Source organism: Protopterus annectens, chromosome 2.part0, assembly GCF_019279795.1.
Source record: "Protopterus annectens isolate FY-2018-M chromosome 2.part0, PAN1.0, whole genome shotgun sequence".
NCBI classification, from domain to species: Eukaryota; Metazoa; Chordata; order Ceratodontiformes; family Protopteridae; genus Protopterus; species Protopterus annectens.
The window spans coordinates 1,580,118,575-1,580,134,994 of NC_056728.1; positions in this window are offsets into that span (position 1 = coordinate 1,580,118,575).

The window sequence follows — 16,420 nt, forward strand, 5'->3', positions numbered from 1 at the left end:
TACTACTGAAGTGATCAGTAAGGAAATGTTTCATTTTGGTGCTTGTTGTGCATGCTTGGAGAAACTGCTGAAGTGATTGGAGGGGATTTTTCCTTTGGGCGCTTGTGTGTACTTGAAAAACTTGATTCTGATTGGTTTACAGCAGTTGCAGATATCTAATGTGACCAATTATAATGTGGCTAGTTCTAAATCGTATGCTGCAGTAATTTCTTCAAACACAGATGCCATCCTCCAGCCTATGACTCCAAGCTGCAGCCTGATTGGTCTGGAACATCAACAGACACTTGTAGACACCAATGGGGTCAGAGCTTTGACTCCCATTAAGTTCCCTTTTTTGTCAGAGAAGGTTCTTTCTATCCATAACCTCGACCTCAGAGAGAGAGAGAGCATTTTGAGACAGAAGTGGAAAGGGAATTGGCCATTAACTTGCAGCAAGACAAGGGTCTGAAAACTTTAAAGGGTTTAACTTTTAATACCAGGACAATATGGGGACGTTTCTAAGACTCTTTCAAAATTTAACTATTTTGCTAGGACATGTAATTTAAGAATAATGTTTCAGAATAATGATAATACTGCTAATTCACCTTTTAGGTGTTCTAGTACTTTTGCACCTTTTTATCATGATGTAGTTAAGATATTTGAATGTGCAGTAGAAAGACACATTTATACACTGTATACAAAAGGGAAATGAGTTATTTTTACAATCTCACTAAAGATGATTATGCAGCAATCACAAGCCTGATAAATAACCCTGATATAGTAATTAAACCCACTGATAAGCGTGGTGGAATAGTAGTTATGCATATGTCTTCTTACTTGAGTTCTATAACTGATCTACTCTCTGCTACAGATTATGTTAAAATTACTAAACATGAACAAACTGTTAATGTTAACCATGTCTTAAAAAGTCTGCATGACTTGTGTACTGAAAACAAGAGAAGTAGAGACTTACTAGAATATTAGACAGTACAAAACCCTAGGGTACCAGTAATTTATGGTATACCAAAGCTCCATAAATCTACTATCACTCCACCAATGAGACCCATCGTTTCAGGCTGTGGTTTGGTAACAGAACCAGCATCAAAGTTTTTGGAGTAACAACTAAAACAGTATTTTGAAATAACAGGTACTATTTTAAGGGATACAAATGACTTCCTACAAAGTTTATATGAGTGGTCTAGTGTAAATAGCTTAAAAGATTGTCTTTTTGTGACACTGGACATTGACTCTTTATTCACAGTTATACTGAGATATATAGGAATACAATCAGTGAGAGAATTTTTATTGATGTTTACAGAGTATGAGCAATACTATATCAATACTTTATGTGAAATTGTATCCCTGGTACTTTAGAATGATGTCTTCTTGTCCCAAACACAAATGAATAAGCAAGTGAGAGGTGTAACAGTGGGTACACCTGTTGCAAATACATATGCAAACATAGGCATGCACGTGGGAATGTAAGTATGTTTTATCTTCTAAGAACCCCTTTTTTGAAAATGTCTTATTCTACTACCATTTTGTAAATAACCTATTTATTACATGGAGAGGAGATGAAAATGTTTTCAGTTCATTTTATGAGCACATTTCAAACACATTTTTAATTTTTGAATTTTAAAAAATGTTTCTCTTCGTCCTTGCCTATTTAAGTGGTACAGTGTGAAATATTTTCTGCTTAAAAACCTCAGCTTTGGCCGGCTAAGAACTTGCTGTATTCAACTGGATGTATAAGAGAATTTAAGTACCTTTATCTGCACTTTTTTATTCAAAAAAATACAGTATTTAAATTGATTTTAACTGTGTGTTGCAGGAATATTAACTGAACTGGAAGTTAGTCAGTGTTTGCTGAATTTTGTTATTTGCTAGTAATTACAGGTGTAGGGGTAGCCACATTCTTTGATTTCCTGTCCTTGCCTATTTAAGTGGTACAGTGTGAAATATTTTCTGCTTAAAAACCTCAGCTTTGGCCGGCTAAGAGCTTGCTGTATTCAACTGGACGTATAAGAGAATTTAAGTGCCTTTATCTGCACTTTTTTTTCAAAAAGTACAGTATTTAAATTGATTTTAACTGTGTGTTACAGGAATATTAACTGAACTGGAAGTTAGTCAGTGTTTGCTGAATTTTGTTATTTGCTAGTAATTACAGGTGTGGGGGTAGCCACATTCTTTGATTTCCTGTCCTTGCCTATTTAAGTGGTACAGTGTGAAATATTTTCTGCTTAAAAACCTCAGCTTTGGACGGCTAAGAACTTGCTGTATTCAACTGGACGTATAAGAGAATTTAAGTACCTTTATCTGCACTTTTTTTCAAAAAAATACAGTATTTAAATTGATTTTAACTGTGTGTTGCAGGAATATTAACTGAACTGGAAGTTTTTACTCTGCTCTTCAGTTAGTCCCACCCACCCTCCCTGTTTTTGTTTCGGTGTTAATCTTAGTGGCCTTGAAACTGCCCACCCCTCTTGTAAATTTGTGTTTGGATACTCCTTCTGGGCCCATCTCATTTGCTCACTCAACTGAGTGCAGTGAGATCATATTCTGATTTCAGGCACTCCTACTGTGTACAAAGAGAGCATCTGGGAAACAGAAAAAAAAAAAAATAAGCTTGTTTCCTGCCTTTCCTGTTAAGTGGTATAGACTATTTGTAGGCTTCTGAGCCCCCAAGCCCTTCTGTGTTGGAGGGAAGCCTTCTAACTTAGTTTTTTTTTCTTATAACTAGCCAGTTTTCTAGTTTCAGCACTCAAATATGTTTCTTTGATCTCAGCACTTGTTCAGAAAAAAAAAAAATTTCATCTGCTTTTACTGTACTTGTGTTTCTACCTACTTTATTTTACTTTTGCATCATCTTAAAAGTACTCAATTGTATTTATTACTGCTTGGTGTAACTCATTCTAAGCCTTTTGGTTTAAACACTTGGGCTTCGGACCAGTTGTTTTGCACTGAGAGGGTTTGTGGTCTGCACTGTAGTGGCAGAACAGGTAGCTTACATCCTTCTAGGTTGGGAACTGCTGATTGAGGGCTCAGTGTCTGTTATTCTAAAAGTGTATTAATTCTGGTTTAAGCACTTAGGCTTTCAGGCCAGTTATTTTACATTAAGAGGGTTCATGGTCTGCACTCTTGTGGGAGGAGAGGCTGGACTCTGCCCTTCTGAGCTGGGAATTTCTGGTTAAAGGCTTATAGTGCATGCATATCTGAACTGCTTCTTACTGAAGTTGGTGCGCCTTGTTTGCTGTGGCATAGACTGGATTCGGGCCTGCTGGATCTAGCTTTGTTTGTGTAACTTGAGCACTAATCCAGGCATTCTCTAAAGTATTCAATTGTATTTATTGCTGCTTGGTAGTAACTTGATTAAAGTGTAGCTATCATTCTAAGTCTTTTGGATTAAGCACTTGGGCTTCAGACCAGTTGTTTTACATTAGGAAGGTTTGTGGCATGCACTGTGGTGGCAGGACAGGTAGCTTTCATCCTTCTAAGTTGGGAACTGCTGATTGAGAGCCCAGTGTCTGTTATTCTTAAAGTGTATTAGTTCTGGTTTAGGCACTTGGGCTTCAGGCCAGTTATTTTACATTAAGAAGGTTCGTGGTCTGCACTCTTGTGGGAGAAGAGGCTGGACTCTGCCCTTCTGAGCTGGGAATTTCTGGTTAAAGGTTTATAGTGCCTGAATATTTGAACTGTATCTTACTGAAATTGGTACACATTGTTTGCTGTAGCATAGACTAGATCCAGGCCTGCTGAATCTAGCTTTGTTTATATGCTTGTTGTTTGTTTGCTTGTTATTTCCCTGAACGCTAATTCCATCTAATACGCGGCTTCTCAGCACTTCTGTGGATCACTAGTGATATCTGCATTGCTTACTGTACTTATTTCCTTGTTTCACTTGAAAGAAAGTTACTGTTTGTCGTTTTTGCATTTAAGTTACCTGTAACACATTGCACTTAAGTTACCTGGCACTTGCACGCTAAAGCAATTATATAAGTCAGCACTAAAAATTAAAAGCACTACACCCTCACTCTCCACTGGCCCTTGTTTTCAATTATTAAGGAATTCCCAATATTATTCTAGCATGTCCAAAGATCAGTTGTCAATCTCCTCTCTGGTCCAGCTGGTGAATCTGGGAATCTTGAGGCAATGTTACAACTGCCTCATGTACACAGACAACCCTCTCCTCCTCCCAACAAATTTCAACACATGTGAGAGATGCAACCATATAGCCAAACTGGAGGCTAAGCTCTCTCAACTCAGTACTGGCATAACCAGTCAGGAGGAGAAGGAAACCACACTCACTACAATTCCAGTCTCACATAGACCTACTACGACAGCAAACCAAACACATAATCACACAAAAACATACTCGCAGGCTCTAAATAAAGATCTGCCTAAGCAGCAGAGACCTCCAAAGCAGACACCCAAGCAACCTCTACCCCAAAACAAAACACATGCAACACATATCTCACAAAGCCAGTGTGCCGAACAGTCACAGCCCTTAAGACTAAACAACACACCTGATACACTTGTAATAGGTGACTCTATCGTCAGGCACACTGACGTCCCGCTCACCAGGCTGAACAAGGAGAGGGTCACGGTGAGCAGCCTGTCAGGCGCTAGGATCTGCCACATAACACAAGCACTCAGGTCACTCCAAGGCAAGTACAAATATGACTCAGTCATTGTCCATGCTGGTGTGAATGACCTGAGATGTACCTCCCTGGACTACATGAAAAGAGACATAAAGGAGCTCTCTGAGCATGTAGCCCAGGCCGGTATGACCCTGACCTTGAGTAGCATCTTACCCTCACCAAGAATGATGCCACAATATGAAGACAAGATGATCAATTTCAACAATTGGCTTAAGTACTGGTGTCATTCAACGGGGATCCAATGCCTGTCAGCTTGGGATGATATGCTCGACAAGCCACGATGCTTCGCTAGGGACGGCTTGCACCTGTCACCCCTGGGCTTTCGGATATTGGCAAAGGCTCTTGCTACCCCCACAGTGCCTTTTTTAGGCAAGGCTCAAAAGACAAACCCACCTCCATAGGTATCACAAGGGATAAGAAACTAAGAGTAATGCTACTCAACGCCAGAAGTCTAAACCTCAAGATGCACTCACTCGAAACTCTCCTTAGCATGGAGAACATCGATATCTGTGCAGTAACAGAAACCTGGTTCAGGGCTCCCAAGAGCACCCCAGCACTACCAGGTTATACCTCATACCATGCTTTTCGGCCCCAAAACTTGGACCGAACCACAAAAGGAGGGGGAGTATTGATATTCATCAAAGATACCCACACCTCCAGGTTGGTGGCAAAGCACAAAGCATCAGAGACTATCCATATGCAACTAACAGTGGGTAAAACTGCCTTCCAGTTTATAGCCTGCTACAGACCACCCTCGCAAACCCAGGAACCCCACTCGGCCTTTCTGAGAACACTAGAAAATATGAAGGTCTCTCCAAACACCATTATATTGGGCGACTTCAACTTCCCAAACATAGACTGGGAGCATTACTCTAGCTCCAACACCCTAGCCCAAAGGTTCCTAGAATTTATAAACTCAAATGCTATGGAACAACTTGTTACCACACCCACAAGAGGGGAAAACATACTGGACCTGATCATCACCAACATGGGGACTCTATGCTCCAGACCAGAAGTGTATCCCTCACTGGTAAGATCAGACCATAAACTAATCTCACTGGATATTTACATCCCGACCACACCCCCTGCCCAGAAAACCACAGTGAAAAACTTCTCTAAAGCAAATTTCACACTCCTCAAAACCGAGGTGGAATCCTTCAAAGCCCCCAGGCCTGTGGAAAATACGGCCCAGACCGCAGAATCCTTTATAAACGCATTCTATGAACACCTTCAGGAATGCATGGATCATGCGATCCCAAATAAAACCAAGACCCAATCCTCCAAAGGCAGATGTCCTGTCTGGTGGACCCCAGCCATAAACAAACTATACAATAGAAGGAGGAAGCTACTAAATGATAGAGCAAAATCCCAAACAGGGAAGGCATCACTGATCAGTATTAGCAAAAAACTACGGGCACTCATAAAATTGTCTAAGGCCAGCTTCGAGAGAAAAATTGTACAGGACACTAAGGATAATCACAAGGCTTTCTTTAGTTATGTTAGGAACCTGGGTGGTAATTCCAAGATATGCTCAGAATTAGTCCAAAATGACAAAAAATACACTGAACCCACAGACATTGCTAACATCCTAGCTGACAGGTTCAGCGCAAACTCCCACTAAAAGGGCAAATATCTATCCCAGCAGAGTGCTGCCCCCCGACATCTCAGATGCTCAGGTAAGAGCCGCCCTCTCCAAAGCAAAAAACTCAGCATCAATGGGACCAGACGGTGTCCCGGGCTGCGTCCTACATGAACTCCAAGAAGAGCTAAACCCAAACATAAAACTACTGTTCAATCTCAGCCTTACTACAGGATATGTGCCCAAACAGTGGCGTACAGCAACAGTGGTCCCTCTCCATAAAGGTGGTGCCTCAACAGATCCTGGAAACTATCGCCCCATAAGCCTGACTAGCTTGGTCTGCAAAGCTATGGAAAGGATCATCATGGACCTCATAAATAAAGATGTTGGGGACCTACAGACACTGGATCCTACCCAGTTTGGCTTTGTTAAGGGCAGATCCTGCCTCTTAAACCTGGTTGATTTCTTTGAAACAGTCACCAAGGCCATTGACGAGGGGAAGGTGGTCCACACAGCCTACCTGGACCTCGCAAAAGCCTTCAATACAATACCCCACTCGGGCATTATAGATAAGCTCACCAGCTTAAATATAAACCCCTATGTCACTAGATGGATTGCAAACTGGCTCAAGGACAGAACCCACATGGTTAGAATTGCTGGAGCCATGTCAGACTCCAAACCAGTTACAAGTGGTGTCCCACAAGGCTCAGCCCTGGGACCTCTCTTGTTCGGTATATATTTCTCGGAGGTACAGGCCAACACGGAAGGACTGTGGCTGACCAAGTTCACAGATGACTGCAAACTGGGCGCCATAATCGACTCTCCAGCCAACACAAGCATCCTCCAAAAGGGCCTCATATAAACAGACAACTGGTGCCAGAGCCATGGCCTCAAGCTAAATGCCAGAAAGTGTATAGTCATCCCATTTGGCAAAAACAAAGTGCCCACAAATTACCACATAGGTGGTAATCCATTAAGTACAGAAGAAGTAATTAGGGACCTGGGGACCCAAGTTGATAGCAATCTCACATTTGACAACCACGTGGCCAAAGTGGTTAGAAAAACATTTTATATAGCCCACCTAATCATGAAGGGATTCACATCTAGATCAGGGGAGGTCATCGTGCCTCTTTACTCATCCCTCATCAGGCCCATAATTGAGTACAATGCCCCTTTTGGGATGTACCTTACCAGACACCTGCAGCAACTGGAAAGACCCCAAAAGTACCTCACCAAGAGGATCAAAGGGCTCAAACAGATGCCATATGCTGCCCGGTTAAAGAAACTCCAGCTCTACTAAGTGGCATACCGCCTGTTCAGAGGCGATCTGTGCCTGATGTATAAAGCCATGTCCAACCCAGAATTAATGGACATGCTGCACCTCAGAAAATCCAAATCCCATCGAGCTATGCGCCGAGAGACTTGAACCTCAGCACTGAAATAAATAGGACATGCTGGAGGGACAGATTCATAACCCAGAGGCTCCCTTCACTCTGGAATAAAATCCCAGTCCAGGTTAGGCAGAGTCCCTCATTGACTCTCTTCAAGAGGAATCTTGATGAGTGGATGGGAGATCGTAGGTTTACCCCGGGTATCACTTCTGTGTCACTGTTAGACAGAGGCACAGTATACTAACCTCGAAAAAGGGCATAGCAAAATAAATTTAAAATGAGTGGCGAAAGCCAAACACATTCTGGCTAGGCTTATAAATGCCCTAGGGCAGATAGCCTAGTATGAACCTATGAACCTATAAGATAGACTTTTTAGACATTACCATTTGTAAAGATCTGACAGGATGTATTGATACTTGTTTGTATAAGAAAGCAGTTAAGAGGAATGGTTTATTACATAGAACTAGCATGCACCCTCAGTTCACCGTTAGGAATGTAATGAATAACCAGTTCCTAAGGGTAGCAAAGATAAATACAATTGAATCGTACTATGGATGAACAGATGAAACAACACGGTCGATTTTATACAAAGAGGTTATAATAAGGGTGACATTGAGGCTGCACGAGAAGAGATTAGAATATTATGAAATTCTTTAGCAAAACCTATTTTCTCCTCAAAACATGTTATGAATAATAGCAAACATATTGGAAATAATGCCAGATGTATTTTGACATGCAATAAAAACACTTTTGCTGTTAAGCAGATTATACCTAATTACATGTCCTCCCTGCCATCGTATAGGTTTCCTCCTGGTGCTCCGGTTTCCTCCCACACTCCAAAGACATGTAGTAGTTGGATTGGACACTCTAAATTGGCCATAGGTGACAATGTGTGGTATGACTGAAATACTGTGGCAGGGCTAGTTGCCTGCCAGTGTAAACCTTCTCTCAAGATGATTGTCGCTGCTGAAGTGACACCCCGACCCCATGTGCAAAATGGGAAATGGGGTTGAGGATGGATGGATGGAGTGACACATACTTCAATATATCCCAGTACTAAGGACTTTTGTCACTCACATAAGAGAAACACCAACTTGAAACATATGTTGTGCTACAAAGAGCAATCTAATGTCTGATTTTCCAGTAATTCCACTAAAAGAGGCACATACAATGTGGCAGTTGTGTTTTTTTGTAAATACATAGAGACTTGTAAAACTTTTTTCATCCTGTAACTGGTAAAGTGGTTGAAGTTAAAGCATATAGGAATTGTAATATCAGGAATCTAGTATATCTAGCTAAATGTGACCAGTGTAACTTTTATTATGTAGATAAAACTAACTAGAGGTTAAAGGATCATATATCTAGCCACATTTCAGAAATAAATCGAGCTATACCTACTAATATTCTTTTTAAACATAAACTTGAGCAAGGAATGCAGCATAATTTTAAATTAAGGATATTAGAAGTACTGTTTGAGAATGTAAGAGGTAGAGACATTTTACATAGAGCCGAGAAAGCAGAATTTATTTATTTATTTATTTTTATTTTATTTATTTTACATTTGTTTACCAGGAAGGTTCGACTGGACACAGGTCCATTTTCAGTGGAGGCCCAGGGAAAAAAGCTCCAAACACAGTAGAATACAATGGATACACATTGGCAAGATAAATCATACAAGAGCTGTATACAGTTGAGCATACTTAGCATACAATAAAATATATACACATTGACAAGATAAAATAATACAGGAGTTCTTTACAGTTGAGCATACTTAGTATAAAATAACATTTTTTTAAATAACTAAAGTGAGTAAATACTAACATAGCCGAGAGTGAGTAAGTATTTAGTAGAAAATCTTTTTTTTTTAGAAATACAGGGGCTTTATCCTTGGGTAAACAAGCAGAGAGAATGGGAGGTGGAGAGCCACCATTTTATAGTTAGTATAATCCCAACAACAGTGAACTGGTATGGCCTAGCCTGGGGGGGGTGACATGGGCAAAGCCAGTTTGATTATGTAGTGGGTTTTGAGATGTTTTTTGAACTGGGATGTAGAGGTTGTAGAGGTTAGGTGATTTAGGAGAGCATTCCAGGTTCTGGCAATAGAGCAGGCAAAGAGAGATTTGCCAGCCTCATTTTTGCATTTAATGACATTTATGTGGTTAAGATTCATAGATCTTAAGGTTCTGGAGGGGGTGAATTAGTTGCTGAAGGGCAGGGAGATTTATCAGGAAGATAGTATGTGCAATTCTGAGTTGCTTGAGCAGGAGGAGTTGTGGAAACTCAAGCCAGTTCAATTGCTTGAGGGCTGGACAGTGATGGGACCTATGAGTGGCTTTGGTAGCAAACTTGGCAATCTTGTTGTAGCAAGATTGCATCTTGGTTAGTTCGGTGTGGCGAAGGTTGGTTAAGATAGGAGAGACATAAAAGAGGATGGATAGCAGACGGGTTCTAGCAACAGTGGCTTTGGTGTGTTTGGTCATGAACTGATGGTTCCTATAAAGGAGTCCGATCTTTTTGTTGACTTTCTTGATTGTTTGGGCTATATGGATGTCGAATTTCAGATTGTCATTTTCTATGCCTAATAGCTTAGTGTGAGTTGTTGGGGTGATTAGTGTATTATCTTTGGATTTTATGGCAAAATTATTGTTTACTGGAGGAGATCTACCAGGGCTAAAGAGAAGTTTGTTTTTTTTTGGGATTGAGTATAAGTTTAATGTTGGTGAACCATTCTTTGGCTCGGGTAAAGTTATTTTGAGTGATAGTTTTTAGTTCGTTCAGGGTGGGTGTGGCACATATAATAGTGGTGTCATCTGCACATTGCGCTATCGAAGCAGAGGATGAGGATGATGCTATCTGGTTAGTAAACAGTGAAAATAGCAAGGGACTGAGGATGGACCCTTGTGGGACACCTATAGCTACTGGTAGTAAGGGGGACAGTTGGTCTTGCCATTGAACTGCCTGTTGATGGTTCAACATATAGTTACTGAACCAGGATATGGTGGAGGAGCTTATGTTAAGGGTAGCTAGGGTTTCTAGGAGCATACTATGGTCAACCATATTAAAGGCTTTGGATAAGTCTAAAATATGGAGGATACGAATAGACCGTTGTTTCTATGGTGATTAACAATGTTGGAAAATGTGCTGTGGTAGTGCTATGGGAAAGTCTAAAGCCATGCTGGGATGAGGATAGTAGGTTGTTCTTTGGGAGGTAATGCATAAGCTGGGTATGGCCTGTTTTCTCTAATATTTTTGATAGAGGTTATAGAATTGCTATGGGGCAGTAGTTGGTAAGCTCAAGGGATTGCCCCCCTTTTTGCAATGGTATAATGTGAGATATTTTCCAAGAGTGGGGTACTTTTCATTCTGTTATTGACCTGTTTATGAGGATTTCACAGGATAGGCTATGACATCATCTGTAATCTGTAGGAAATCAGCAGGTAGGTTGTCGGTTGCTAGTGTAGTTGGTTTAAGTTATTTTGACGCGTTTAGCAATTGTATTAGTGGGGACTCTGTTCAGGGAGAAACTGGGGTAGTGTTTTTTTGTATTAGAAATGTTTTTATTATTTTGATTTTTTATATTTATTCATTATTTTTTACTCATTTATTTATTTATTTTTCTTCATACTAGAAATAGTTCACTGAAACAATGCAAGCCCTAGCCAATACCCAAAACACAAATACCAACCCCACAGTAACCCCCACCCTTTCTACACCTGAAGTCAACTCCTCGTTGGTCCGATCCGACCATAAGCTAATCACCCTTGATATCCACATCCCTCCTCCACCCCCCGTTAAGGAAACCATGGTAAAAAATTTCTCCAAAGCCAACTTCATGCTTCTTAAGACAGAAGTGGTGAACTTCATGACACCCATGCAGATGGACAATACAGTTACGACTGCTGAATCCTACACAAATGCAGTCTATAAGCACTTACACGAGTCCATGGATCATGCTATCCCAAACAGAACCAACCACTCCTTCCCCAGTATTGCCAAATAACCACGAAAACATCCCCACTCAAGGGATTTGTTACTGTGTGGTTTTTATCCAATAAATTTGTTCGTTGAATTTCACCGACTGGATTTTCATTTACCTTCTTTCTGCTGTGGACTACATTTTTTGTTGTTTGACAAACTGCTGAAGGGATTGGTGGAGAAATTATTCATTTTAGTGCTTGTGCATACTTGGACATACTACTATAGGGATCGCTTAGGGGAATTGTTTAATTTTGGTGCTTGAGCATACATGGACATACAGCTGAAGAGATTGTCGAAGAAATATTTCACTTTGGTACTTATGCATACTTGGACATACTGCTGGAGGAATAGGTGGGGAAGTGTTTCATTCTGGTGCTCTTACATACTTGGACATACTACTGAAGGGATTTTGGTGAAATATTTCATTTTGGTGCCTGCGCATACTTGGACAAACTGCTGAAGGGATCAGCGGGGATATATTTCATTTTGGTGCTTTTCTATACTTGGACATACTACTGAAGGGATTGCTTGGGGAAATGTTTCATTTTGGTACTTGTGTATTCTTGGACAAACTGCTGAAACGATCGCTGGGCAAAATTATTTATTTTGTGTAATTTTAGTGCTTGTGAATACTTAGCCAAGCTACTGAAGGGGTTTCTGTAGAAAATAATTAATTTGTGTGTGACTGAAGAGCTTGTGTATACTTGGACAAACTACTGAAGGGATGGCTGGGGGCAAGTTCCTGGATTGCAACTCAGATATGAAATGCAAAGCTTGCATTTAACATGGGATGTATGTACCATATGGTTTTTGTTTATGCATTGCAAGAACACCTCATTAGCATATGCTGCTTTAAAAAATTTCTTATTTGCATCTCATTATGCTTAAGGCATTTCACTTTAGCATAAATGGTCTCTATGAATCTCACCTTTGCTATGCTTATTCATAATTCATTCATTCTTGATGTACTGGAAAATATTAGGGTTCAACCAAACACCCTAATAATGGGTGATTTCAACTACCCCACTATTAACTGGGAAAACTACTCGTGTACCAACTTCTTCACACAACGCGTTCTGGAATTCATAAATTCCAATGCCCTGGATCAACTTATCCACACCCCCACCAGGGGCAACAATATCCTAGACCTAGTCATTACCAACATGAGTGACCGGTCTTCTACACCTGAAGTCAACTCCTCGTTGGTCCGATCCGACCATAAGCTAATCACCCTTGATATCCACATCCCACCTCCACCCCCCATTAAGGAAACCATGGTAAAAAATTTCTCCAAAGCCAACTTCATGCTTCTTAAGACAGAAGTGGTGAACTTCATGACACCCATGCAGATGGACAATACAGTTACGACTGCTGAATCCTACACAAATGCAGTCTATAAGCACTTACACGAGTCCATGGATCATGCTATCCCAAACAGAACCAAGATGCTATCATCCAAAAAAAGGAAGCACATCTGGTGGTCCCCTTCCATAAACAAACTGTACAACAGAAGGAAGAAATTGTTGCAAAAGAGAGTAAAATCCCATGAGTGAAGAAGATCCTTGGTCAGCCTCAGTAATAAGCTGAAATCCCTTATAAGATCCTCCAAAGCTAGCTATGAAAACAAAATCGGCACTGATTCTAAGGACAACCACAAAGCATTCTATAGCTATGTCAAGAATCTCAATGGCAACACTCAGATCTGCTCTGAGTTACAGCACAATGGCACAAAAATTACAGAACCAACTGATATTGCCAACATCCTGGCAGATAGGTTCACTGCTAACTTTACCCCCCCCCCCCACCCCTTAAAGGGCCCATATCTATACAGGAAGAATTCAGAGTCCCTGTAATCACAACTATGCAGGTAAAAGCTGCACTCTCTAAAGCCAAAAACACAGCATCCATGGGACCAGACAACATCCCAGGCTGCATTTTACATGAACTTCAGAACGAACTGGCTCCCCACCTAAGCACCATGTTCAAACATAGCCTCACATCAGGCTTTTTGCCCACTGAATGGCATACAGCAACAGTTATCCCAGTCCACAAAGGGGGAGCCACCACTGATCCCTTGAACTATAGACCTATTAGCCTGACAAGCCTGGTCTGCAAGGCCATGGAATGTATCATCATGGAACTGATAAACAAAGACACTGGTAATCTCCAAACTCTGGATCCCACCCAGTTCGGGTTTGTGAAAGGCAGATAATGCCTCCTGAACCTGATCGACTTTTTTGAGGCAGTCACCAAAGCTGTGGATGAGGGTAAGGTGGTTCACACAGCCTATCTTGATCTCACCAAGGCTTTCGATACCATCCCCCATTCTTGAATTATAGCTAAACTCACTAAACTAGGTATAAATCCCTACATCACAAGATAGGTTGCCAACTGGCTCACTGACAGAACCCACACTGTAAAAGTCGCACACTCCTAATCTGACTTCAAACCAGTGACAAGTGGAGTACCACAGGGTTCAGTCCTGGGACATTTCCTGTTTGGTATCTACTTCTCTGAAGTACAGGCTGACACAGAAGGCCTCTGGCTAACAAAGTTCACAGATGACTGCAAACTAGGAGCCATAGTCGAGTCCCCAAATGATGTGGAAATCCTACAGAAGGGCCTTGCTGAGAAAGATGCCTGGTGTCAGAGCCATGGCCTCAAGCTCAATGCCAAAAAGTGCATTGTCATCCCCTTTGGTAAAAACTCTGTACCCATGAACTACTACACAGACAGCAGTTTACTTAACACTGAATGTGAGATGAGACCTTGGGACCCAGGTGGACAGTAGTCTGTCCTTTGATAGTCACAATAGTCACATCGCCACAGTAGTCAGGAAGTCCTTATATGTGGTGCACCTCATCATAAAAGGGTTCTCATCCAGGAAAAAAAGAGGTCATTGTTCCCCTCTACTCGACACTTATTAGACCCATTATAGAGTACAACGCCCCTTTTGGAATGTACCTCACAAGACATCTGCAGCAGCTGGAAAGGCCACAGAAGTACCTCACAAAGAGAATTACTAGCCTCAAACAGATGCCCTACACTGACTGTCTCAAAAAAACTCCAGCTTTACTCCGTAGTATATCACCTACTCCAAGGTGATCTTTGCCTAACATATAAAGCTATGTCAAACCCAGCTGCTGTTGAACATGCTACACCTAAAGAAATCCCAATCCCTCCAAGCTACATGCCCTAGGGACCCAAACCTTGTCACCACAATAAACAGGACATGCTGGAGGGATAGATTCCTGTCCCAGAGACTTCCCTACTCTGGAACAGGCTACCCACCTATGTCAAGCAAAGTTCTTCATTAGCACTCTTCAAGAAAAATCTTAATGAGTGGATGGGAAATAGGAAATACACCCCGGGGATCACTTCTGTGTCTCTGCTCTACAGTGGCACAGAAAAATAACTTTCTTGGGTGGCGTAAGCCAGGGAACATTGTTGGCTAGGCTTATGTAGGCCCTCGGGCCGATAGCCTAGTACCTACCTATGAACCTATAAAGATCAGGGATACCCTTATCACATTTACTCAAATGACTATGAATATCGGCCCAGATTTTTCCCTCATATTTTTTTTGTGCCTCATAAAATTTGTGGTTTTCTGGCAAATCACTAAGGACTGAATTCACCAAATAATGATGTACATTTTAGTTTCAAACTTCATATCCTTCAGAAAATGCACACTAACATAAATTCTGTTGTTGTAGTACTATTCTAAGTTTATAAGAGCAATATTTTAAATATGTTCTTATTTTGGGAGCATATGTTCCCTGATTATTTTAGGCATTGTTCAGATTTCTTACACTATGAGTTTGAGAGGTATGTTGGCTACTAATTCATAACTTGAAAGCCAGATGTATAAAAGCCTGTCTTTTACCCTGCTGGACAAAACATCTCATGAAAACAGCGCCAGATCTGCAGTGCTTCAAAAGAAGCTTTAGCCATCCTTAAAACTGACTACCTACTTTCATATCAAGAGACATTGTGAACTTGCTAACTAGTGTAGAATACTGTTAAAGGTACACTATTTTCAAGTTCAGTCCAGTGTATACTTTACGCAAGATTGTTCAACCACAGCTAAGTTGTGCATTAGTAATGTAAAAGTTATACCAAGATTATGCAAGCACAGTAGGCTATCTATAAGACAAACTGAAAAAAAACTTTTATTGCATTAAGCTATCAATATTAACATACTGCCTAAAGTTAAAAATATATACAAATACATACAGTATTAGTACAGCTGAGTATAGGAAGTAAAGAGAGCTGCTTAGAAAAAAGTGAAAAGGAGAGAAAAAGAGGGTAGCTATTGTGAAGTGATATTGGTTACCATTTAAAGATTCCACTGTAGCATTTTTATTGCCAAGTAATACTTTTAATTATCTAGTCTGTTGGCCTTGGGGGTCATAGGGGCATCTCCTCAGTTAAAACACTACTCAGTAGGTTCCCTACTTACTATTTTGATGGGTTTGCAAAATGAGTGGAAGTGAGGGCTAACAACCATGAAAGTGGTATACATGAGGCAAACAGAACTTTCTTGAAAATGAAGACTTGCTTCACTCCTGTGAATAAAATGGGAATTTTAATTATCTGGAGGTTTGGTATGTTTCCCATCAAAACAGAGAAAAATATATAAAGAATGATGGCAGAAACCCAATGTTGCATTTCACAGAGATCACATGATGTCCATTGATGGGCAGCACAGTAGTTTGATGTACATCTTTGGAGGAACAATGCACAAGGTCAGTAGCATAGGAGATGGAAAAAGCTGAGTCCAAGCTTTATATTCCTGCATACTCTACATGATCTATATGCCAAAATATGGCCATTAT